The 26,235-nt window shown below is 41.2% G+C and overlaps 1 protein-coding gene across 5 annotated transcripts in view; it reads right to left on the bottom strand.

Moving 5' to 3' along the window:
- Positions 1 to 26,235, bottom strand: part of SPATS2L (spermatogenesis associated serine rich 2 like) — a 169,421-nt gene that overhangs the window by 133,002 nt on the left and 10,184 nt on the right. For all 5 annotated transcript variants that reach the window (XM_019939192.3, XM_019939191.3, XM_019939196.3 and 2 more), the window contains exon 2: positions 13,790 to 13,838. The gene's annotated coding sequence lies outside the window, so the exon portion shown is untranslated. The remainder of the gene's footprint in view (positions 1 to 13,789; positions 13,839 to 26,235) is intronic.

The following is a 26,235-nucleotide window of genomic DNA, read 5'->3' on the forward strand; positions in this document are numbered from 1 at the left end:
TATATGTATAACTGATTCACTTTGTTATACAGCAGAAACTAACACACCATTGTAAAGCAATTATACTCCAATAAAGATGTAAAAAAAAAAAATCCTTAAATATATTTCCAGGTCATTTTCTAAGAATATATCCATATATTACCAAAATGTGATCATTCTGTGCATACTTGTTGTTTTTAATAATGGGATCTTATCACTTAACAATATATGATGAACACCTTTTCATTATCAATATTTAACTATATCATCTATAGTAGCTGAACAGTATTTCACTATTTGTAACATAATATATTTAACTAATCTGTTATTGTTGTACATGTAAGTAATTTCCTATTTACCCTATTATGAACAATGGTGTGATTGACACCTTTGTGGCCAAAACCTTTGCACATATCTTTAATTATTTCCTTAGCATAAATTCCTAGAAATAAAACTTCTGTGACAAAACAGTGAACACATTTTTAAAGGTCTTTTAGAAATACATATTGCCTCCACCAATTGAGTCAATAGTTTAATTTACTTGAGTTACATGCAAATCAAGTGCTCTGATCAGTTCAGCACTTCATGAAGAGAAACCATATAGGCTTGGGTTGGTGAAGTGTAATAGATGTGCTATTATCTATAATTCTGATGAGTGTTAACTGCAAACACCTTAATCAATTAGATAATTGTTTTTACTAGAAGCTCTCTCTTTATCTACTTCCAGTCACGGCTGACTTATACACTCCATTTTGATTCTTTCTTTGGAATTTGATGTCTTTTTCCCCCTCTTGTGTAAGTACTCTTTTTACACATTTACCAATATTCTTAAAGAGATTCTAGATGTTTAGTCCCTGGCAACATTCTTGTAGTGCACTGATTACATGCATCAGCTAGAAAATCTATCATCCAACTTATGCTCCCCATTAGATGGCAGAACCGGTTTGCAGTTTGACATTTTAAGGAAATGATAAAAACAACACCTGAAGTTCAGGCAAAATTGACAAGTACCTACAAGGCTAAAGAGAAGAAGTAGAATGTGTTGTCAGGCTGCACATTGTACTTTAAATTTTTTATTTATTCATTTTTATTCTACCTGGTTCCAAAAAGGACTTAAAGCAGCTTTTCTTTTTAAAAGTATCTTCTAAATTGGACATTTTCACATCACTGAGGCTGCCAACTTCTTTCCTAACATAAGGATATCCTTCTACCGTGACTGCTTGCTATATTTGAAAACTGAATGGCAAGGATATTGTTCTTATCCAGAAAAGAGGAAAAAATAACTCATTATGATCATGACTCCTGCCTGGAAGACCCTCCAAACAGCACGCCCTAGGTATGAAATGCAAGTCTCGTAAGAAACCAGGAAGAACTCCATTTCTAGGATGTATGAGAGCTCCATTAAATCACAAAAGTTCAGGCCTTTGGGGATTCACTTCTCCCAAGGGACTGTAAATACACAGAGCTCCAGCATCTTGACTTGTGAGAACACTGTGAGACCCAAAAACACACAGGGGGGCCTGAGAGCAGGGAAAGCCAGGCCGGGCATCACCGGGAGGAGGGAAGCTTCCATCTCCCCTGGACCAGCTGCAGGAAACACCCATCTCCCGCTCGGCTTGTCCTTCTGAGTCTCCTCTTTCTGCTTCTTCCCAAGTCCTCCCTCTATTCCAGCACCACCCATCAGACCTCTCGGGGGTCTGGCTCTGGTGTCCTGTCCCACATTTTGAAACATGGGGTTTTTCAGCCCGTGGTCTTTCTATTTTTTTTTTTAATAAGGAAATGGAGATCCATTTTTTAAAAATAAATTTATTTATTTATTTATTTTTGGCTGTGTTGGGTCTTCATTGCTGCATGTGGGCTTTCTCTAGTTGTGGTGAGCGGGGGCTACTCTTTGTTGTGGTGCGCGGGCTTCTCATTGCGGTGGCTTCTCTTGTTGCAGAGTATGGCCTCTAGGCACGCAGGCTTCAGTAGTTGTGGCATGCAGGCTCAGTAGTTGTGGCTCGCAGGCTCTAGAGCGCAGGCTCAGTAGTGGTGGCGCACGGGCTTCGTTGCTCCGTTGCATGTGGGATCTTCCTGGACCAGGGCTCAAACCCGTGTCCCCTGCATTGGCAGGCGGATTCTTAACCACTGTGCCACCAGGGAAGCCCCAGCCTGTGGTCTTTCTAAATTTAGACTCCATTTCCATCTCTCTTCCATTGGCCTAAATCTTGCCTGATATCTCCTATTTCAGGGCTGGGTGTTGAAAAGCATGGTCCCAGACCCCATGTTTTACACTGAAGGACCCTTCATGACAAGTACTCAGTATGTAGTAAACAGAAGACTTGGAAGAAAATAAATTTTGCGTGATTTAGAAAAAAAGGGAGGGGTGTTAGTGCTACATTAATGTTAAAGGGGTTAAAGGGAACGAATGTCATTGAACTTACTTGGCATGTTAAAAGTGTTACACTGAGTTTTGCCTATGCTCTAAATACTCCCAGATGCTACCATTTAGGAATAAAAGGATCATTTTCATTGTGAAACCTGGGGTTTTCTGAAATTTCAAAAAAACCCTCAAGACAAACATGCAGTGTTTCATCTGAACCAGCAGTATATCCAAGGAGCAAGGGCCAGATTCAACAATAAGACCCCCCTAATAGAAAATATCTTATCGACAGTTAGCCCAAAATTAACCCTGATGTTTTAGCATTTCACAATCTACACCGGGCCCTTTCAAATAATCATTTCATTTGATCCTCCCCACAATTTAGTAAGGTAGGTGTTACTGGTACCACCTCAGAGATGACGAATCGGGCTCCCAGGGGTTACGTGATGCACTCAAGGCACTCAGGCAGCTAGTTCAGTAGTTGAGAACGTGGGCACTGAGGCAGACCCCCGAGGTTCAAGTCCAGGCCCTGCCCATGCTAACTGTGTGAACTTGGGCAACTAACTTGTTTTCACTATGCCTCAGTGTCTACATCCTAAAACACAGACAAATAACAATACTACCGGCCTCACAAGGCCGCTGTGAGGATTAGTTGAATTAGTACATTAACGCGGTTACAGAACTAGTCAGTCTGTCTGCGGGTGCCCGCCACACAGTCGGCGCTTAAGAAATGTTCGCAAGACTCAATTCCCAGAGCTAAGAGTTTTAAGGCCAGATGAGGTATCCTTATCTTCACGTGGCTTCCATGATTCATACTTTTATCAGTACAGAAATTAGCAATCTCTCACCAAAGAAAAAGACATGCTAAAAGGAAACCTTGAACTGGATACAATGACTCAAAAAGGAAGGAGAGGGCAAAAGTTCAAGTGTGGCTTCTTAAAAGAACCCCATTTATTTTTGTTTCCGGAAACATACTGCATACCATTTAAGTATGTTCAGTCATTTTAGAGCACAATGAAAGGTCAAGCTAAATGGAAGTAATATTTGTATAGCCCATGGTGACTGTCCGGGAGTCTGTTTCCCATGGCCTGGTCCTGGGTGCGGACAAATGAGGCACTTCTAGAGCCGCGGAGAAAGGGGCTGTGCCCCCCCGCCAGTCCTCCCCCCAGCCCTGCGCCCACTCCACGCGAGCTCTCGGGCAAGAGAGGGGAACAAAGATGCAGCTGGCAACGCTGGAGTGCTGGAGAAAAGAGCAATTTCACCCAGGGAAGAGAGAGGGCAGTGGGAAATGGGCAGAGGAATACTACCAGGACACATTTTCTTGTTTCTAGTTTCTTGCAGCCACGGGGGCAAAAAAGGAGGCTGAAGCGCAGAGAAGGTGGTGTTGGGAGGACAGAGAGAAACAGAGCGACCGACCAAGACACGGTGATGGCAGGAAAAAAGCGCAGGCGGCTGGAATAACTACCAAAAAAGGACCAGTCTGCAGAAGATACCAAAGCAGCAGAGTGTCATGGCAGAGAAGTTCTGGAAAAGTAGGCATGTCAGAGGCCCATAAAGGGGGGCCACATAAGGCCAGGAATGAGTGATTTCTCAGTCCTATTCCAGTACGCAGGAGGGACTGGGAGATGACCACGGTGGGGCTCTTAGCCGTCATCTATAGATTGCAGTTGTGATGCAGGTTGAGGTTCCTTCCTAGAAATCATACCACCTTCTAAAGCAACATGTGAAGTGTGCTTCTCCTGGCACAAGCATGGTCTGGAGGGTTCAAAAGTCAAGTACAGTGTGAAGGAATCCAATTAAGGAACTCAGGGAGTCTCTGACACAAGGGTTACATGTGAAAAAGGAAATCTCACTTGAAACAGGAACATATTCAGCATTAAAACACAAAGTTATGGACTGTCATTCAGCCCAGAAGTTCTGCATGTCACAAATGTAAAAATAATGATTACATGTGTACAGCACTTTAAAGTTTACAAAGAAGTTTTATAAAAGTCTGTCCCACGTGGATGCTTTTCATGCCCCAACATGACATGTTCTTTGTATTATTATGAGTCCCTAAGAATTGGCTTTATGCTACTGCAAACACTTTTTTTAATCTATAAATAGTCCTCATAGAATTTTAGCTGAAGTACTATACATAATAGGCAAACAGTGGGTTCTAGGTACTGAATCTATTCTAAAATATCTACTACTTTCCCAGAATGACTAATTAAATATAATTTACATGACCTGAACGAGGTGTAAATATTGCAATACTCTGCACAGACCATTAAGCATATTTCATTAAGAGAAGTTTCTATATTTCCAAACCCTCAGATATTCTAAAGGGGTACTATAGGTGAAAGACCCCTCAAGGGTCTTTAAAAACAGCTCTTCATAGCATAAACAGGAAGCCTGCTATAAGGTAATGAAGAATGATGGAATAACAATGATTGTGGCCTATTTCCACAAAGAAGCATGGAAAAAAGATAACACGCTAATATTACTCCCAGTTTGCTGAGTTAAAAGGAACTGTTTTGTCATTAGGCAAGTGTCTTATTTACTCTTTGCCCTATATACAATAATAACGTGTTGTTGAGAGTCAAGAGTTCACGTTAGTATTTTTTAATTTAGGAAAAAGGGAAAATTATAAACACTAAAGAAATTTTTCTGGTTGACACAGTTGAGCATGCCTGGAGGGTGATGTGTACTTTGTACCCAAATCTATATTAAATGTTCTATCCTTGAGGGACTTCCATGGTGGCGCAGTGGTTAAGACTCCGCCTGCCAATGCAGGGGACATGGGTTTGAGCCCTGGTCCAGGAAGATCCCACATGCCACGAAACAACTAAGCCCGTGTGCTACAACTACTGAGCCTGCGCTCTAGAGCCTGCGAGCCACAACTACTGAGCCCACATGCCACGACTATTGAAGCCCGTGTGCCTAGAGCCCGTGTTCCGCAACAAGAGAAGCCACCATAATGAAGAGTAGCCCCGCTCGCTGCAGCTAGAGAAAGCCCGCGCGCAGCAACGACCCAACACAGCCAAGAAAACAAAAACGTCCTGTCCTTGAGATACAGAGATAACATTTCTGACCTACAGTTAGCAGAGCATTCATTTTGAGGTTCTTTCTCTCAGCTCTGATGATAAATTTGTGCTGATTTACCCTCTTTGGGTCATCTGGTTTCCTACATTACTGACAGCATACATTTGGGAGACAGCTGCCTGGCGTTGTGAGAGAAGTTGCAGCTTGGAGGAAGGAAGTGAAGCAGCGAGCTAACCCTTGGTCTTGGCACTGGGTGCGTGCCAACTGATGTATTAAAAGCAAAATTCTATAAAGTTGAAACTGATACTGTCAGTATGGTAAGAACTCTGCAAACCTATTTACATTAAGAAAAACTGTGATAAGCTAAAACTTTTCACTGGATATGCTAACTTCTGGAGTAAATTAAGCCTCCTGGAAGGTTGTATCAGTTCCTTTAATACTGCTGAGTATTCAGGTTGTTCCAAGTTTGGGTTTCTCCAAGCCCTTATTCTCCATCATACTGGAAGGTCCCAGTCTACTAAATTTGGATACTGATTCCTTGATCAGAAGTAATGTGGCCCAGAGTATATCTGGCCCAATATATAAATCACCAATATACAGATCACAGAAAGACCTACCTGAATATATTCCTTCATTCAACAAATACTAATGGAACATTTCTTATGTATCAAGCAGTAGTCACAGCACTGGAAATACTAGTGAACAGAACTTACAGTCAGCCGGTGGTCTACCATGGGGCTAGCTGACTAGGTCATGCACCATTTTGCTAAATCTTTGAGCAGACCATAGAGAAAGAAGAAGAAAAGAGAACATTAACTCATTAGCAGAGAGCAAGCTTAGAGGACAAAGCCACATCTCTCCTACTTGTTGAGTTCCTCTCCCTAACTCTTTGTCACTCTAGGTGAGCAACTGCATGCCTCTTAACTGGCTGCCAGAGCTCTCTTCAAGCTCTCTTTTCAGAAAGCTTTGCAGAAGTCTTATAAACAATTCTGCTATTCCAGAAAATGTTAATGCGCAAGGTACGCCTTTGGAAAAAAAGGAAAATTCCTGTGAGATTTTTGTCTCAGTAACTAGGAATGCAGTTAGGCCTATGCTCGGCACTTCGTTAGTTCCCAGAGCCAAGAGATCTCAGGGTTAGGAGAACAAAGCTACCAAGATGCTTTAGCTGTTGCCTATGGCTGGCCCAAAATTCAAGAGTTAAAGCCTGAGAATGTTTTACCCCTTTACTTTAATTTCCCGTTTAAGTAACTTCCAAATACCAAAGCTTAGAGGACCTAGAAGGCAAAATCCTTTCCACTGCTTTATCGAAAAATTATGTACGCTGTGATTTATTGCTAATGCTGGTCTTTCAAAGCATTAGTCAGGACACCTGCAAACCTTTGGACAACAGCTGTCAATACAAGTTTAACATTTCATGGGTCAGCACGTATAATCTGACAAATAATAAATCATCCTCATAACCTAACCAGTGTGAGGCACTGGGTTGGTAATCTATTGAGAGTTGGTTTAAAAAGTATAAACCACAGATTACATTATAACTCAGCACTTGGGAAAATGGAGACCGGGGAAAATAATGATTGTTGTTACCACTTCTCTTTCTTCGGTGGTAGAAAGAACTTTTCTTTTTACATAAAGATACTTCACTGTCTGTTAACAACATAAAATTTGGTTCTTACATTATGTGTATGTGCTTTAAAAACAAAGAATTTCTGCACTCTGTATAGCTATATAGTGAATGTTCCAAAGGGGACAATACTCTATTTAGGACTTGCCAGGGCAATATTTGATAGCAATATTTCACTTGTTTGGGAAGATATGCATCGATTTTTCAGGGATATAAACATTTTCATCATTTCCGTTATTAAAATATTGTAAGTAACTGCTTGAGCCCTGGTAGAACAAATGCTATGTATCAAATACCCACTGGTGTGAGGAACAGCTGGATACGTCTGTCTAGAAATGGCTGTGATATATTCCAATATACTTTAATAGGTTCACAAGAGAAAAAAATTAAGGTCCTTTAGTGGTATGATGACTTGCTTGTGGTACACAGTCTCTGTGTACCTCTCTTACCTTCTTTCCACATTGGCATAAAATTTTAGGTCAAGTCAGGCTGTCAGTGAAGACTGCATCAGCATTAAGAATCCTAAAATTCATTTAATGCCTTCTTTCTGACCAGAGGTAAAGCACTAGCTAAAGGTAGAAGTGGAGTCAAACCTTAGAGAAGCAGCCTGGGCAGAAGGACCCCTTGGGACCTACAGAGAATTTTCAACATCTAATGAAAGTGATTTCAACTTCAGTGTTCACCTCAAGAAAAATAGAAGCCCAGACTCAGTTAGGTGCATTGACATGTATTGAAGAAAATGCTCATATATACTTCCGTATTTAAATTTCTTTGATTCCTTTTATTCAAACCCCTTAAAGAGAGTTGAGTCATTAGCAACTATAGAAACATTAATACCAGTGGTAGGCAGAAGCTCACAGGGATGCCTCATTTCCTGAGATGGCCCAGACATGCAGGGCTAGAGCTCCCAGGAACCTTGTCTACCCTATGTGACCTTTTCCCCTCACCTGAGGCTGACTGGTCAAAAGGCGGTCATCGACCTAAGTTGGATAAATTAGGTTCCCTCTTCTTGGAGCCTCAGACTTTGAACTATGAACCCCAGCACGTAGACGTCATCAGCACTCCATCACACTGACAGCAGTGCCTTAGAGAAGAGACCACAAAGCCCTATGTCGAGTCTGCAAGGCCTTCCCTGGTGGTGGCCCTTCATGCAGTTTGAAGGTTCTACCATCCCTTCAATGCTATAGATGCCCCAGGATCCTGCCAATAAAACAATTCAAAAATAATTCTGTTTTGGTTTAAGCTAGCCAGTCAGTTTCTGTAGCTTCCAATCAAAACAGCCCTGTAGGTTAAGGACGTTAGTACTTTAATAAGAAGCTACGTTTTGTTAAAGGTGAAGTAGAAGGGACAGGACCATAATTCCTTCTGTTTGTAGGAAACTCCATTTTACAGATGCTCTCACATGTGATCACTGTCAGGGCCAGGGAAGGGTTGCTATTATCCCCTCAGGAGAGAGAAAAGGCAAGGACAGCTCAGAGAGGGTACTGCCTCCGTGCTGTGGCCTGATTGCTGGCAAGTGGCAGAACTAGGCTTAGAACCAGGTCTCCTGAATGCTGGTCAAGCACCCTTCCCACTACACCTCGGTGTGTGTGTATATATGTAACCATAAAGGAATCTTACAGGGAATATAAGCAAAACAGAAAAACAGAGCTATTCTGAGTATATACATCTTTTCATTTTTTCCTACCCAACTCCAAACCAAGGGCTTGGGGAAAGTCTTAATAAAGTAAAAAATATAAACTATTGCCTTATGATGATATTTGTCAATAAAAACATTAAGACCAAGAAGTGCCTCTTTTTGACACGGATAATAAGTTTACCTTCTCCTACACATTTTAACTATTAGCAGGGAGTAGCCTTTGAACTACAGGGCAGTGGCGTCCAAGGTATTTTCATCTTACACGTTTGAACAAAAAAAGGTTTGGCTGTTTGTTTATGATTCATATATATGTATTATTGTACTAACTACATATAATCATTTGTTACAATTCATATACATGTATTATTGTATATACATTATAAAACATAAAAAAATAGAATAGAATGACAGAATTGATGTACTATTTTGCTAACCATGATGTCTCAAGTCAAATACACCCAGGACGAGATTCATGACTAATTAACCACAGTGGATATAAATCTGTACGTCTTCCAGATAATTTAGAATTTTGGTGGCCAGCTTCTTGCAAGATCGGATTAGATGAACACTGTCATTACCTCATAACAGGGCCGACAGAGTTCATGTTAAACTTTGACATTTTCTTGTTGCTTGCAATATTAAAATTATCTTCAATTTATGGGAATTCTTTGTAGAATCTTTTTAAGACTCTGTGAGGGTTTGTTAAAACTAAAACACAGAATTTGTAAATACAGTTGACCAGGCATGATATATTCCGCAAAATAACCAAAGCAGATGAGCCAGAGGGGAAGCCACTGTGAAGAGGAGGCCTCACCTCCCTCCCTCCAGGTGATACTCGACCATTTGACACGTGGACCCAGGAATGATGCCAGTGCCAATATAGTCACCATCTGTTATCATAATGCTTCATGATAATAAAATGAATGTAAATGAAAATTCTAATCACTGTCTTTCTCAACCAAATGAATCTTCTCAAGAGCTCCCTGTGGGTACATATCCTATCTTGGAGGCCACTTTGCCAGGCAGTGAGGCAGTAGTTTACTTCTAGAGTCACTTATAATCACAGGAATCTCTTGGCCTAAAACTATGCAGGACAAGGATAAACCAACCTGGGTTGGAAAGAGTTTATTTTGCCTTTTTAAAAACTTTTAAAATTATGAACTCTAAGCCACAACCAGAAAAGCACATGAAACATTAATGTTTGATGTATATACTGTGTATTACCCATGCAACTGCCAGCCCCTGTCAAAAACCAGAACATTGTCAGCACTTGCAGGAGCCCCGCAACTCCTCTCTCTCCCCCAGCATGCCTTTCAGAGGGAACCACTATACTGATTCTTTCAGTAATAAATTCCTGGCCACTTATGTCTGTAACCCTTAGCAACAGAGTTTAGTTTTGTCTGTTTTCATACTTTACATAAATGAAATAAAATTGCTATGTATACTTAGTATCTTCTTTCTTTTAACATTACGTCTTAAGATGTATCCCTCTTCTTGTGTGTAGCACTAATTTATTCTTTTTTCATTGCTGCATAATATTCCACTATATAGTTATAGGCATCATAATTCCTTACGATTCCACCACCGTTTATTCATCCATTCTACTATTGATGGATATTCTGTGTTTCTAATTTGAGATGAATACAAATAATGCTGCTAAGAACAATTTACACATCTCTGGATGTACGCAAGTGTACATTTCTCTAGAATACACAGACAAGTGCACACCTGTGCATGCATGAGAGTGGAATTGCTGGATGGGACCTTAGTTTCTAAAACAAAACAAAACAAAAACCTAAGAAAGGTTAATTCCAGTGAATCACTTAGAAATCAATTTTAATGTAAACTAACTCTTATGTAGCCATGAGGAAAGTTCATTAAATTACTAGATTTATCTTTCCCTAGACTTTCACTTCTGCACACTGACTAAATTTGAACCAAGACATTAAATGCATTTAACTCTGTTAAAAAATAGTCTGAAAATTTCCAATAATTTACTGAAGCCAATACCCCCAAATCTCCTTTCCCCACCACATATATATTTTTTACATACTGTAATTGCATTTTTCCTTTTAATGAGGGCCAATATTGTGTCTACTGAGAGAACAAAATGTTCATTCAAATTTTAAAGCAAGTTTGCACCAAAAGGTTTCAAGTTAGCACTCATATTGATCAAGCATGGAAAGTCAAAAATGTTAATCCTGAGCTAAACTGAGGAGTACAAATACAAACAATAGAGATTAATTCCAACCTCAGAGTCTCCAATGTTTCATGACCATCATGAGTGATCTCCAAATGGACTACAGAAATGGGACATACTTGGATGACAACATTGTGGCACCAGCAAATCTGCTCCTCCGTCTCCCACTGTCTTATTGACAAAAAACAGAATAACTAGCATCTATGATAATGTCAGGCACTGACTGCCTATTAGTTCTTACATGCAATGCCTTTTTTATTCTGTTTTTTGTGTGTGTGTGTGGTACGTGGGCCTCTCACTGTTGCGGCCTCTCCCGTTGCGGAGCACAGTCTCCGGGCGTGCAGGCTCAGGGGCCATGGCTCACGGGCCCAGCCGCTCCGCAGCATGTGGGATCTTCCCGGACCGGGGTACGAACCCATGTCCCCTGCATCGGCAGGCGGACTCTCAACCACTGCGCCACCAGGGAAGCCCGCAATGCCTTTTTAATCCTTAAAACAACCCTATGAGCTATGTACTATTATCCTTCCCATTTTATAAAAGGAAACTGAAGCCCAGAGAGGGAAAGTAACTTGACCCAGGTCCCATGGCTGTAAGTAGTTGAGTTGGGAATCAAACCGGTTCCTGGTGCCTCAGTTCACACTCTACTGCCTGGCAACATGTTAGTTTTGTTGTTGTCATTGTTGTTATAATTTTGATTACCAAGAAGAATAGTTCTTTAAGACCAGGGCAAATGTGTGAACCAAAGGGGGAAAAAAAATCTATGTACGTTTGTTTTTATTGGAAATTTTTGTGGAAATGATTGTAACCAAGCAACTCTAATTCTGGGAGAACTAATTAAGAAATGAATTAAGGGATTCGATGGATACCCAAATTAGTCGTTAGAGCTTGAAGATCGGAGTTCTGGTCTAAATCCAGCTTTGGCACTTGCATCCCAAATAAACATGGCCAGATAAGTACCACAGCTCACAATTAAAATGCATTTAGATGGCTTATGCGTCCGCATGGGAGAGGTCGCTTCCTAATTGAATTCGGACACCTCTTCAGTTACTGTGGGTTTCATTTGCCATCTCCCTGTTCTTTTGTGACTGCCGGCAATAGGATTATGCTGAGGGAGAAATCATTTCAATCAGTGATGTCTGCAGAATGAGCGTAAAAAGATAAAAGTAAAGACTTTGAACTATAATTAGAAAATTCCTTAAGTGTGCTCATGTGACATGGGTTTGAGACTACGACCGACTGGCAAGATGAGTTACAGAATGGACGTCCAATGTCACTGTTCGGGGATGAGCAGCCAGTAAAACCGGCGTTCCAGCGTGAGACAACCGTAATCTTTCGCAGGCCAAAACGTTCCTGCTTTCTACCTCTAATATAATGAGTGACAGGCAGCTGGAGGCATCTCATTCTCCTGACAAAAATATGATCAGAATTGTTTTCAGTTGGTACGTCTTTCCATCAAGCTGTTTGTTGCCTTCCATCAGAATAATCAGAGCTTCTGATTATCTGGTACGTTCCAAGAAAACAGGAATTGATTGTGCCCTTGCTTGTCTGATGGGGAGAAGGCTGCCAGAATTTACATAGTAACTCTTCAGTTGCCTAATGGAAAGAAAAACTAAGCTGTGTGTGTGTGTGTGTGTGTGTGTGTGTGTGTGTGAAAGAAAAACTAAGGGGTGTGTGTGTGTGTGTGAGAGAGAGAGAGAGACAGAGACAGAGACAGAGACAGAGACAGAGAGGAAGAATCAACCAGTAGTTTCCATAATAATTCTCTCTGAACAACAATAAAGAAAATGTTTTCGTGGTGATTCAGATTTCGGATATGAGGAAGTAAAGTATTCTATTCCATTCATGGAAAACAACCAACGTTAATGGCTCTTTTCAAAAAGTTACAGTCATCTTACTACTGAAGTTTCAGGGTTATGTAAAAAGAATCAAGTTTAAACATTCATGGAAACATCCAGGTACAATAAGACCTCATTATTTTGGACTAATTCAATTTGGAATTTACAATCATTTGACAGGATCTAGACCAGAGGTGATCTTTTCACAGTGAAAAATGGCTTGCTAAGCAAATTACTTTAAACAAGCAAGACTGCTGGGGGGAAAAATATAAAAATAAAAATATTTTTGTAAAGTATGAGGAACGAAAAATAACAACATGTTTCCCCTCCAACAAATACTTGTGATGAACCCAGTCAAATACCAATAACTGATAACAATAATAATTACCATTTAACTGAAGGTCAATCTTATATAGTCCACTTTACATACATGAGCTAGAAATATCCCAACAACTCTGCAAGATGGGTATAATCATCCCCATATTAAAGAGGAGGAAACTAAGGCTCAGAGAGGCAGGTGACATGCAGAGACTGTACAGTTACTAGGCAGCAGAAGCAAGATTCAAAGCCAGGCTGTCTGGCTCAAAGTCTGTGTCCTTCCACTCCCCACTCAATGCTGAGTGAGCACTGACGACTGCAAGCCAGACTTCCAGATTCACTGGACCAAGTTCTTCGACAACAGCAAAAATGGTCATCACTTCAAGGAGGGAAAGCCAAGTAGTCTGACCCCAGGGCCCACCACTCTTAACCATAATTCCTTTCTACAACACAACGATCTCTATAAATAAAGACTTTTCTCCCCTGGTACTTTGAGGTATTTCGCATGCATGAAACTACAGAAATCCATAGAAACGTCGATGTAGGTGATGTAGGTGGAGAGGGCACAGGTGGGTGGGGGAGGACTGCTTCCAGTCCTCTGCTCCTTGCCTCCAACCCCCATCCCCCACCCCATCATGAGCGACTTGTCTCTTCGGTCTGTACACCTAGACAGGAGCACTGTGGTGCTAAAATCCTGAAAGGCTGACAGACTGTGACAAGAGCTGTGGGAGTCAGCTGCAGGTGCAGGGGCAGCCGGCCATGTGGGCAGCAGGAGGATACAGAGAAGGGAGGGATCAGCTCTGCTTACCTGGGAATCCACGGAGATATTCCTGACAGTGGTCAGAGTCTGCAGTGCTCTAGGAGAAAAAGAAATTTGGGAAGTCAGATCTCACATTTCAAAGCCATACCACTCATCTCCCTCACACCCACACCCAAGCACAGGCTCTGGAGTCAGGCAGACAAGGAATTGGGTCTTACCTGTGACTTAAAGCCTCAGTTTACTCAACTGTAAAATGGGGGACAATATCAATAATAGTAGCTTCCTCACAGAGATGTTGGGAAGACTGGATAGTATATAATTTGTGCAATGAATTTGGCACACATAGTAGTGATATTTTAATAACAACAGCTAACATTTATTACTTTCTTACAAGGTGCTTGGCGTTGTTCTAGGGCCTCAATGGGTTAACTCTTCGATACTCTGAGGTAGGCACTATTACCACTGGCATTTTGCAGATACAGAAAATGAGGCGCCAAAAGGTGAAAGCACCTGTCTCATAAAAATATACAAGGGGCTTCCCTGGTGGCGCAGTGGTTGAGAATCTGCCTGCTAATGCAGGGGACACGGGTTCGAGCCCTGGTCTGGGAGGACCCACACGCCGCGGAGCAACTAGGCCCGTGAGCCACAACTACTGAGCCTGCACATCTGGAGCCTGTGCTCCGCAATAAGAGAGGCCGCGATAGTGAGAGGCCTGCGCACCGCGATGAAGAGCGGCCCCCGCTTGCCGCATCTAGAGAAAGTCCTCGCACAGAAACGAAGACCCAACACAGCAAAAGTAAATAAATTAATTAATAAACTCCTACCCCCAATATCTAAAAAATATACATATATATATATATATATATATATATATACAAAGCAAGTGATGGAGCTGGGATTCTGTGACCATCTGACCACAGGGCCTAGACTTTAAACCACAGGGATATGCTGCCTAATTTACCACAAATAAATGTTAGTTACTGTTATTATCATTATTGTTTCTGTAATGATCTCCTTTCCAAAACATAGCCTGTAATATCCACACAAGCCCAGGGAACTCACCATTCAGCTAGTAACCACTTAGGCACAGAGACAGGTGCTGGGCTCCTAAGTCAACCAGGCAATCACTCACTAAGTCAACAATCTCTTCAAGCGTTCCCTGAGAACCCCTCTGCATCCGTTGCTCTGTTAAGCACCGCGTGGGGCTTCAAATGCTCTGGTCACTGATCCTGCAAAGTCAGCTCAACCTCCATGAAACAACCGGGGAACGAGGACAGGAGGGAGCACTGGGAAGGACAGGACAGGACCTCAGGATGCTGGATGCTGTGCCTGGCTTGGCGCCATCTCTCTAGGTGACCTTTTCCAAGTCAGCTGACCTCTCCGGTTTTCATCTTTAAGCGAGAGGACTGACCTAGAGGCCCTTAAGCCCTGAGATTCGAATCCACCATTCTATTCTGACTCTCTTGTAATCAGACTCCCTTTCCTCCGAACAGTCCATTTCTGCGAGAATATATTGCAACCCTTCGTTTCTCTAACACACTGACTGAGCACAATGCCAGGCACTGTGAATAGCGCCCAGGATTAAAACACAAGACAAAGCCTACACTTTGTAATGAGCTCTGAGAGCACGATGAAGTCTCACCACGGGAAATCTCGGCCATCGGAAGACCAGGGAAGAGGGCAGCCCTTAGGACACCTGCGCGTGCCCGGTGGGCCCCCATCGGGGCTCTGGGTGTGGCCCCGAAGGACTCTGCACCAATCTTAGGACCCAGGGTCCCGGTGTCCCAGGTGCCCAGCAATCTGGGAAGGGGGTGGCATGCTAACCTTATGGGGCAGATAAGAATGTCTGTGAAAAATAAGGCACAAGCCAGACAACCAGGGAGATGCTTGAGCTGAGGGTTAGGTTTGTTTTCTGAAAGTAATAGTGTTGTGTGCAATAAACCAAAGAGATGAGAACTCAGCCGGCACTTAATTACTTGACTTTCTTCACTTTGATAAAGTATACCAATGGCCATTTTGATAGCGATCTTTTATGTATGTGTGTGTGAGTGCGCACGCGTGCCTGCTTCTTTGCGAAACACTTCGACAAAAGATGCTACCGACTTTATTTAAAGATCAGTTCATCACACTTAAGATATATTTGCTTTCACAGAAACTCCTTGGAGGGAAATAATTCAGTGAGTATAACACTTCCATTAAAAAGAAATTGATTTTAAAATGTGCTTTTCCAACTCTGACAAAAACAATTCTTTGATTTTCTTTACGTACCACAAAAGGCAAACATTGTTGTGTGGACAATGTAACAAATAACATGAGTTGTCAAATGAGACATTAAACATTTATTGATTTAATTTTTAATAAAGACTTTTAAACATAACCCAAAATGTCCATCAATCTTTGACATGGGAGGAAGCAGCATTTTGGTAAATTCCATCTCCTACCACAATTGAAGTCGCAGAAGATGTTTATGGTTCTTAGAGAGGGCAATGACGGTATTCTTTACAGGATGGTCAAATATTTGCAGCATATAACATTAGAAGGCACAAAAAGGTAGAACATAAAAATGTATTATTTTGACAGGTATTTAGGTAATGGATACACCCTCTTTGCTATGTCTCTACCGAAGTACCCAGTGCATGGGAGTCTACAGAGAATTTAGTTCCTAAATTGGCTCCACAAATGCTTTAAGCAATGGCAACATTGTTAGAGAACATGAATAAACTTCAAGGATGACAGCTCTGAGGAACAATACCCTCTTGGATATATAAATTATAGCTTTCTTAAGCCTAGAAAGAAAAATAAAATTTTAGTAGTGATCATCCCCGGGGTGAAGAATTTGAGTGATTTTTTTCTTCTTTACAATTTTGTCTGCTTTCCAAACTTCCTATAATGAGCACGTGTAACTTTAACAATTTGAAAACAAAATCTTTTTACACTCTCAAGATTCCTGATGTAAAAGTGAAAAGGCTTTGGAACCAGACAAACTTGGGTTCAAATCCCTGCTTATACCCTTTCTAGCTTGGTGCCCTTAGATAAGTTACTCAGCAGCCGAAGTTGAACATGAAATGGAAATAATAATACGTGCTTAAAGCATCATTTTGGCTGTTAGAGGTGAGATATTGTACATGCTTAGCACAGAGTAGGAGCCCAATAAATGACAGTCACTCTTCCATTGATAGTACACAGGCAAGAGAAGTTAGGCTCTTCTAATAACAGTAAATAAATTTGTTGGTGTTTATAAATTGATGCTTCAGGCCGTTTGTTTATGGAAACACTGAGTTTTTACTACATAATTTTCAGAAATTTTCTAACAATTAAAAGTTCAGAAAAAGAGTAAGTAAGAGGCTTCCACCTCACTCTCCCTTTCATCACATTGATTAGATTCCTACAGTCTGAGACTTGGGCTTACTGGTATTTGCCACTTTGCGCTGTGTTCAGAAATCCTCTGGTTGGGATGGGAGTTGGGAGAATGGGTTACAGTGAACACTTTAGAGAAAAGAGAAAGAAACCACAGCTACCACAATCAAGATCTTTTCCATATTGTCATTCCTTATGATGAAAGTGAGCAAAATAAACTATGGGATTGCTTAAATGAAGGGCGAGGGGCTAGATCAGAGATTCTCTGGCTTTTCTTTTTTTTTAATGGTAGTTATGTTGATATTTTCATCCTATTCATATGAAAGTAGTTCAGTCAAGTAGGTTTAGGATAAAATACATGTACCTAACAGAATATGGCTGGTGGGGGTATGTTGCCCTTGGTTATATGTTGCTGTACCTGACTACAGCAAGAAATATTGATTTAACTGGCTTTAGTATCAAGTCAAGTATTTGTTGACACATGGAAATGAAAAATATCAAGGAAAAGCTTGATATATAGGTCAAATCCCATTTCAACTCACTCCAAGGGACAGTCCAAAGTCTTCTGCTGCCCTAAAATTGTGTTCTAAATGATGCTTGTCCCAATCATAGATAACAGGACTTCTCACTACAATGGGATTTGCTACATAAATGAATACTGGTATAGATTTTTAGGCAGTACAATTTATTGTAGAAAGTACAGCTCAAAAAAGAAAAAAAAATCATGACATACTTAACCTCTCCCTCTCTCTCAACCCTGGAGGCATGTTTTGCTTTCTACCTGAGGTGTGAACTGTTCTCTCCTTTCCAACGTTTGGTTGCTTTTTGTTCCTCTCACTTTGCCTAGTACAGAGCAGACGCTCAAAACATAGCTGATGAAGAAATGAGCTGAATGAAATGCGGTACCAAAGCAAATAAGGGAAATTCAGAATAGTTTCCTGCATAGAAGGAGAAACAAAATTTAGAAATTGATTCAAGATGAGTATAGCAAGCAGGGTTAGCATTCCCAGCTAGCGGGCTCAAGGAGTCCGGGGCTCCGTGGGCCCTCCGTTGGCTCCCTACTGCTAAGTGTTCATGGGGGTCTGTATAAAACATCCAGCACTTGGTTGACCCACACCCCGCCGATCTCCGAGGAATGCCACGGAGACATTTCAGTCATTAAGTACCTGAAGCACCTTCATAAGGGTCCTACGGTGAGCCCAGGCTGGGGTGGCCAATGAACAAATCCTGTCCTTTTAAAGGACAGAGAGAAAGGGCCACCACGACCACCTGGGAGGCAAGGAAGGGAAGGCAGGTTAGCCGGCAGCAGCCCCAGGGGAAAGGGAATGAGCGCAGCCCCTGGAGTGGGATTGACTCTCTGGCAGCCTGACTCAAAGGCAGTTTCTGAGCCCTTGCCTACGTTACCAGGGGCTGGGGGAAAACCACAGGAGACTTCAGGAAAGTATGCGTGATGTCCAGTGTCAAAATTCCTAACTTCTTCTCTTTCATTCTCCCCTCTGGCAAAATGATTGCTTTAATAATCAAAGAGTTTCCTATCATTGTTTATAATGCAACCCTGTTGGAATATGCTTTTCTATCTGATAGTCTTTTATTGTGAGCCTTTTTTTAGTTGAAAGCTAAAATAATGCATCAAATATACAAGTTTTGCTTCTATCTTGGAACAACATAATAGACCTAAATGGCTATTTTTATAAAGGTCTGTTCTGTGTTCAAAGGAACCACCTACTGATGCCAAGGGCTTCCTTCCCTCATCGAGGGATGTGCCACGGGAGTGAGTAGTTAAGCTCTGAGAGATGCCAAGCTCGCTGGGCACTGGGGGCTTCCTGGGCAGAGAAAGGGCCTGTCCCTTTATTATTGGATAGAGTATAAGCAAAGAGTTAGGAGGGTCTGGAGAGGTTAGCCCCAGGAGTGGTGTATTTTTACATATATTTTACAAATATTACATATAATATATTACATATATTATATTTACATATATTTTACAAATATTACAAATATATATTTTACAAATATTCCCATTATTCATTTGAAAATATTTTAAATGGTAAATCGGCTTCTCCTTGGGAGGCACGACCTGTGGCCATTAATTAATAACTTGGGAGCTAACCATGAAAGCACTTTTGAGTTCACCCACTGGTTTGCTCAATGCATTTAATCCTCCCTATGACCTTTGTGCAGGAGTCATTATCTCTGCGTGAGAGCAGAGGGAGCTGAGGCTCAGAGACAGTAAAGCACTTTGCCTAGTGTTAGACAGCTACGGAGCGCGCGCTGCACGGAGTCACATCTCGGATCCCATCCACAGATTCACACCCACCGTCTTGTGCACAGTTCTACCTACTCACTAGCTGTGCAGCAAGCCCAAACTGAACTCGCTGGGCCCTTCCCACCTGCAAACCACGATGGGGCACAGGCTCTCCACAGGCCAAGCTGGTGGGCGTGCTGTGTCGATACAAACCTTCTTAGTCATTGGGCTACGACGGACACCGTTCCTCCCTTGTAAGAACTAAAATGACCGAAGGAACGCTGGGACACTTCTGAGGCAAATGTGTAAGCTCAAGGGCTATGAAAATTCAAGAACTCAAAAACCAAAGATAACTTTCTTGACTAGACAAGAGTTGGGTATGAGCTCTGCAACAAAGTAGCTCTTGGATATGAAATATTACTACTAGGGGTTTTTTTTCTTTCATTTTTACTAAGAACTGAAACCTACAAAATGACAAACCAGGATTACCCTATTAAAAGACAACTTCAATTGCTCCTTTGTTCTAAGAAACTGTGTGTTGGGTACTGACTGGCAATACCTTATACCTTGATTTTCATATTAATTATGCGTTTTTCCTTCAAAAATTGACTGCCACACTACACGCTGTGAGTCAGATTTGAGAGCTGCCAAGATAAATGTTCCGAATGGCTGACTTTTTAAAGACAACCTGTCAGTTCACCAAATAATTCTTTGGGGGTTTGTCCCAGTAAATGTTATGTCTCCCCTATACCTATACTTATACCTACAGCAATTGTTCCAGCTCTTTCCTGATGCAGCATCTTACAACTAAGGCTAAAGATTTTTCCTTTCAACCCCTAATATACAAGTAATGAAACTTATAACCCCTTTTGACAGCATCAATTTACTTTGGCTGTTACTGTTTAATTCCTATACTGATTTGTGTGAAATACTCTGATTCCTAGCGAGATAAGTAATTCTGGCCTAGTCCATCCAACTAAAACAAAGATGACTTTTGTGCTTTTGACTAAATAAATGTTTTCTTCCCTGAGGTTTGCTTTCATCAAATCATCATACCAATGTTTGATTTCCTTTAGTTAGCACCTTATTTTAATGAGGCTTGATTCCAAAACATATAAGAACATACGCACACAAGAGGTACTATATTGAGTAAGCCCAGAGTTCCAGCCAAGTGTCCTATCTTTTATGTGGCACCAAGTGACATTTTGTGAAAAGCACAATGGTAACTATTCATGCCGCCAGCCTTAAAAAGATAGGCATGAACTGCCTGCCAGAATGGAAACGCTTAAGCTTTGAAATCAGACAGCTGGCTTCAAATACCATCTCTACCACCACTATCTCTGTGACCTTGGGCAAACTACTTGTCTCCCCTCAGAGCTTTTTCATCCAAAAATAGGGGTAACAGATGTACCTCAACGGGGTCGTGGAAGAGTTCAATGAGAATTTTGAGATTAAAAAACCAAGCATATAACCTGGCATATTAAGGAGATACTAAAGAATTGATCATTTTTTTCTGCCTCTCTGTAAAATGCCATTAGTCATTCATTTTGTTGTCTATGCACACAAAAAATGTAAAGGATGTTAACTGTGCTGCTCTTTATGACAGCAAAGAACTGGAAATGGTCTAAGCATAGGGAAATGATTACATTAAGGTACATTCACATATTGAAATGTATGCAGTCATTCCAAATATTTCTCAAATAACATTTTTTGACAAGAGAAATTACTACCCTAGAATTTAAGTGAGGAAAACAGATAAGAAAACCTGTATAATAACAATAATAGCTCACATTTACTGAGCATTTACTATAAGGCATGCACCATGCTATGTACTTTACGTTCATTATTTTATTAATTCTTACAATAAACCTACTAGATACATGCTATTATTATCCCTATTTTATAGAAGTAGAAATTGAAGTTTTGATAGTTTAAGCAATTTACAGTCACTACATGAGTAGCATAGCCAGGACTGAAATCTCCAAGTGTCTGATTCCAAAGCACTTTTAACTACTATGTCACACTGATTGCTGAGTACAAACTGCCTAGGTCCACCATGAAGCTAGTTTAAACACACACACACACGTATGCACGTACTCACAACTACACATACATCCATGTCTGGAAGGAAAACACACCAGATACAATGACAATGACAATCTCTGGGTGGTGAAATTTTAGCTGACTTTTAATTCTCTTTCATCCATTTCAGTACTTTTTCCAAATTCAACGAGTATGCAATTATTTTTACAGTCAGCAAAAACGTTTTTCAAAAAAAAACTTGTGAGAGCATTTTGGAAAATCTAAAGCACTACCAAAGAGTAGTATTTTTAAGAAGCAAGAGTTTATTCCTTGACTTATTACAGATTTAAGTTCCTCGTGCTACTATTCTTTCAAATTATTTTTTCTTTCCATCCAGTCCAAGGTAAAAAGTGTGTAAAAGACTATTTTGTACACAAGTAAAACAAAACATAGTACACAAACACCATATGTATAAGTGACAGACATTTGATATTAATATAAAAGTCAAAGAGTTTGTGTGAGAAGGAAAAAAAAACCCTCTTTGAATAATACAGGATTTTCCATTTAGAGAAAACACATCCATTAGTGACATGATGCCATCAGTGCATCCTCTGTCATGGTCACAGTTAGTGAAACTGTCATGGATCCATTTACATAGACTCCAGCATGCTATTTGGACATGATTCAGCCTGATTACTGTCTGTCCCAGGAGATGTGAGTATAATGATGTGCTGGAGTGACACCTAAGGAGTGATTTCCTGTCCCACCACCAATTAGTTTCCAAAGCAATGATTCCATAAAGAGAACTGAATGATATACAAAAAAGCAATTCCTTTGAACCAAACAAGTTCACGTGAATTGAAATTATAGGTGAAGTATGAATTTACTTTACAAAATTATTTTTTAATAAATTAAAAATATTTACATATGTTTTTTAGTAAACTTTTCTAAGGAAAAATGAATGCAATCTAAAAGTTACTCCAATTCATCTCGTTTCATTTTGTAATATAGTTCTATGATTGGCAATAAGTGGATCAATAATGATAGTGCCACTGAGGCATCTGACTAAGTCTTTCCTAACTGTATCCTCTTAGAGAGCTTGGGGGCAAGAAAGTAAACACAAGTGCGAGATGATCAAACTAGTTCAAACAAAGAAACAAAAAACAGCTAATACAATTCATGTATGGATGTCAAGAAGTTTCTTGCAGAAAGATACAGGGCTCTCTCTGTCTTGGTCCACATTTTATCAATGACAGAGGAATTACCTTTCTCAAAAAGTGTAATTGACAAATAAGTGAAAAATGGACCACTGAGAGATTGAACTTTTAGAAATTAGTATTCAAAAATGTCTTGATGGAGAGGAAAAATGATCTGCCAAGATGGGACAAAATGTAACAAGAATAAAGGTAAAGTCCTCTACGTGTGTTCCCAAGGTTAACTGCACAGATACAGAATACGGGAGAGCTGGCTTTGTAGGGGCTATCTAGAAAGAGACTGGGAAGTTTTACTTGACTTTGAATATAAACTAACAACGTGCTGCCCCTCATTTAAAATGGAGGCCAACACAGGATCTGACCAGATCAGCAAAAGAAGGTGCCTTGGACGGGGAGTTAGTGGCAGCCGTGTGTCCTCCGCCACTCAGAGAACTCAGGAGCAGGGTGTTGAGTTCAAGATGCCTCGCTTTTAAAATGGCACAGGCAGAGTGGTGGGCGACCAGAGTGTTAACAGGATGGCGAATCTCAGCCGAAACACTGGAACCACGTGAGCCTGAAAAGAGAAGACTTCGAACAGGAGATACAATAGCGATGGTCAAATATTTGAAGACCTACCACACTCAGGTGCATGACTATTCTGTGGCACTCCAAAGGGCGATAGGAGATGAACAGGGAAGCTACAGGGAGGCAGATTTCAGTAACTGATGTGCGTGATAATGAGTATTGGTCCAACCACAAATGAGACAAGGTCCAAATCTAAAGGGGCTCAAGATCTAGGAGCACTGCAGGCTACCGTGGGCAGCAGTCCTCAGTGTCACAAAACTGTGACCACCTCATTCTTGGCAGGGTTCGAACGGCAGCTGGCTGACTGGGATACTGTGGAAGGGATTCCTTCTTCTGGGGGGACCGTTAGGCCACAGCATCCACTGTCTCTTTCCAGTGCCCACCTTCTACGCTTCTAATTTCACATCAGTAAAATTCACGAAGATACTCAGTGCATTTATGTAAGCAATAGCTAAATATGCCTCGCCTTAATAAATGAGAAATAACTATAAACTTAAAGACAATCCAGGAGATTCAGAAGGTGAAATCCTACCAAAGTTTGGAAATGATAAATTAATGTTGTCATGACAACCTTAGATGATATCACCCATTGCAACTGCAACAGTTCTTGCTCTGGGGCTACCAGAACAATAAATGAGTTTATATATCCAGTGCCACAAACCAGCACTAAATACTATTTTTAATGCTTTTATTTTTAATTTTAGAGGTAGTAGGTTTATACTCTCTCCTTGAGTATTCTCAGGTTGAATATGACACTATACTGAGGCTGTGGTATTGCAGTGGGGCGATCAAGATTACATCAAGAGCCCAGGAAGTCACTGGCAGCCCCCTGCATGTACTGAATCCAGCCCACCATTCAGACTTCACAGGAGAAATGAATGAGAAAGGACAAAGACCTTCTAGATCAGGACATTAGCAGTCACAGTAGCCAGCATAACATCTTCCACTTTCCCCTTTAAAAATTATAGGGCTGCCCACGTTCCTGTAATAAAAACAGGTCGATCATAAGTGGCGGTATGTCAGATCAGACTATCTTACTGCCGCGTATGGGTTTTCTCGGTTATATATTAGCAAACACTACAATATAGGAAAGTGAGCCCTCACTGAGAACAACACTGCCTCCAATCAAAACCATTCTCTCCTGAGTATACTAAAGCTTTTTCCCCCTTCTTGTAAGCAACAAAGGCTACAATAAAAGAACTTCCCAAACACCCACAGTTAAGGAAAGAATGGCTCCTACAAAGTAAGTGTGAAATCTGTCCCTGGTATCTAATTTGTATATGAATCTTCCTTTTCAGGGTATTTTAGTGGCTTCCTTTATCTATAATTTATCAGCAAAGAATAGAAATAAAAATTTATTTTGATGGCAGTGCACCTGACTATTCAGAGACTCGAAAACTTGCTTTGTCTATTCTTATATTACCCTGGCAGAGGATGTAAACATGCCTTTTTTTTTCCATGGCTTCATGTTGCATTCATAATCCCAGACGAATATTTTCACAAATGCAAACCATTAGGCAGGACAGGCCTTAAGCAGAATGTGAAGGCAACCTCCTTCTTGTCCTTTTTCACCCAGGGATGGCTGAATTCTGACCCTCCTGGCCCAGGTTTCTTACCTCCTTCTTATCAGTCTCAGGGAAGGGTCTATAAAATCATTCAGTCTAGGGAGCACATGTCTGACCAGTTTAAGTTACCACTTTCATAGCGTTGCATTTTACGCCCTGGTGCTGGGCATCTTATACCTTGTTTTATTTAGTCGTAAAAAATCATAACAAAGCAAGTAGCTATTATTAATTTCACTCCATAAATGAGAAAACTGAGGTTCAGGAAGATTAAATAACTGGCTCAAGTTCATTACAGCCAGCCAATTACATGCGTCAAAACCAGGCTTCTCAACCATCAAATCAAATCTGTTTTCCTTCTCTTCTAAACCATACTGGTCTTAGGAAAGAGAATAGAGTTTTTATCACGCAGGCTTTTGCATATTAGAGAGCAGGAAAGAGAAGGTGTTGATATTTGAAAAGCCCTTTTGAGCAGAATGAATTCTGAAATCACACCATAAAGGCAGCCACTTTTCTTGCCCACACTTAAGACCAGCCTTCTCACAGGGAACAAAGAAGTGGATGTACCATAATTTAGGAAAATCAGCCCTACACTTGCCTTCCCCATCCCCTCCCAAGTTGCACATGTGGTACAAATGGGACCCAGAGACCAGTGGGGCAGCCAAACAGTGTTTGGTGTCAGGGGTCTGGAATCAGGGAAGAGCCAGTATCAGGCAAGCGCTTCAATTCCACAAATACCTATTAAACTAGCTGAGTTTCCTGCCCATTGCTGGCCGGTGTTATAGAAGCTTGAAAGGGAGCAGCAGGCGCTCACTCTAGGGCTTGTATCTCAGAGGCAAGACTACTGGCTTAAGAAGGCGTGGAGATATGTGATGGGATCCTTACGCAAGGCAATTTGAGATTCCTACACAAGACCTCAAATCAGGACTTGGAAATGTGAGAGAGAACCTGGGGCACAAAGTGAAAATATGGTACCCAAGAATGAGACAGTTCTGGCTTCCCAGGTAAGGCCAGACAGACTGCATGGTTAACCCAATGGAGAGTCACTCGGGTACAGGTGGAAAGGAGTTGTAGCTCCTGCCAAGCGCCCAAACTGGTCCCAGATCCTGCAACTGGGGGAGCAATCACCACACCAGGGTGGTCACCACTTTCTCAGGCCAGTCTCTGTACAGGTATGACTTTCAAACTTTTATTTTTAGCCTAAGAACCTTTCCTCCTACCAGAATCTTATACTAATGTCTAACATGTAAAAGCAAATCAAAGCAACTGCCCAGGGGCATTCTTCTCAGAACCAAAGGGCTCAACAGAACACAGCGCACAAACCACCAGGAGAGAGGCGCTGAGTCCCACTGCCTATCAGACTCACCCGCACCTGATTCCTGAATTTTTCCCGTGATAGTCATGGTTTCTTCCCCTCACCTCCAGGTTTCTCCCTCATGCTCCATCCTGGTAAGCTCTGGTTTCCCATCACTGGTTGGCTTTTCCACTTGAAAACAAAGCTCTGCAGATCTCTAAGGACATATGATCTTCTGG

This window comes from Tursiops truncatus, chromosome 7 (assembly GCF_011762595.2).
Source record: "Tursiops truncatus isolate mTurTru1 chromosome 7, mTurTru1.mat.Y, whole genome shotgun sequence".
Lineage (NCBI taxonomy): Eukaryota > Metazoa > Chordata > Mammalia > Artiodactyla > Delphinidae > Tursiops > Tursiops truncatus.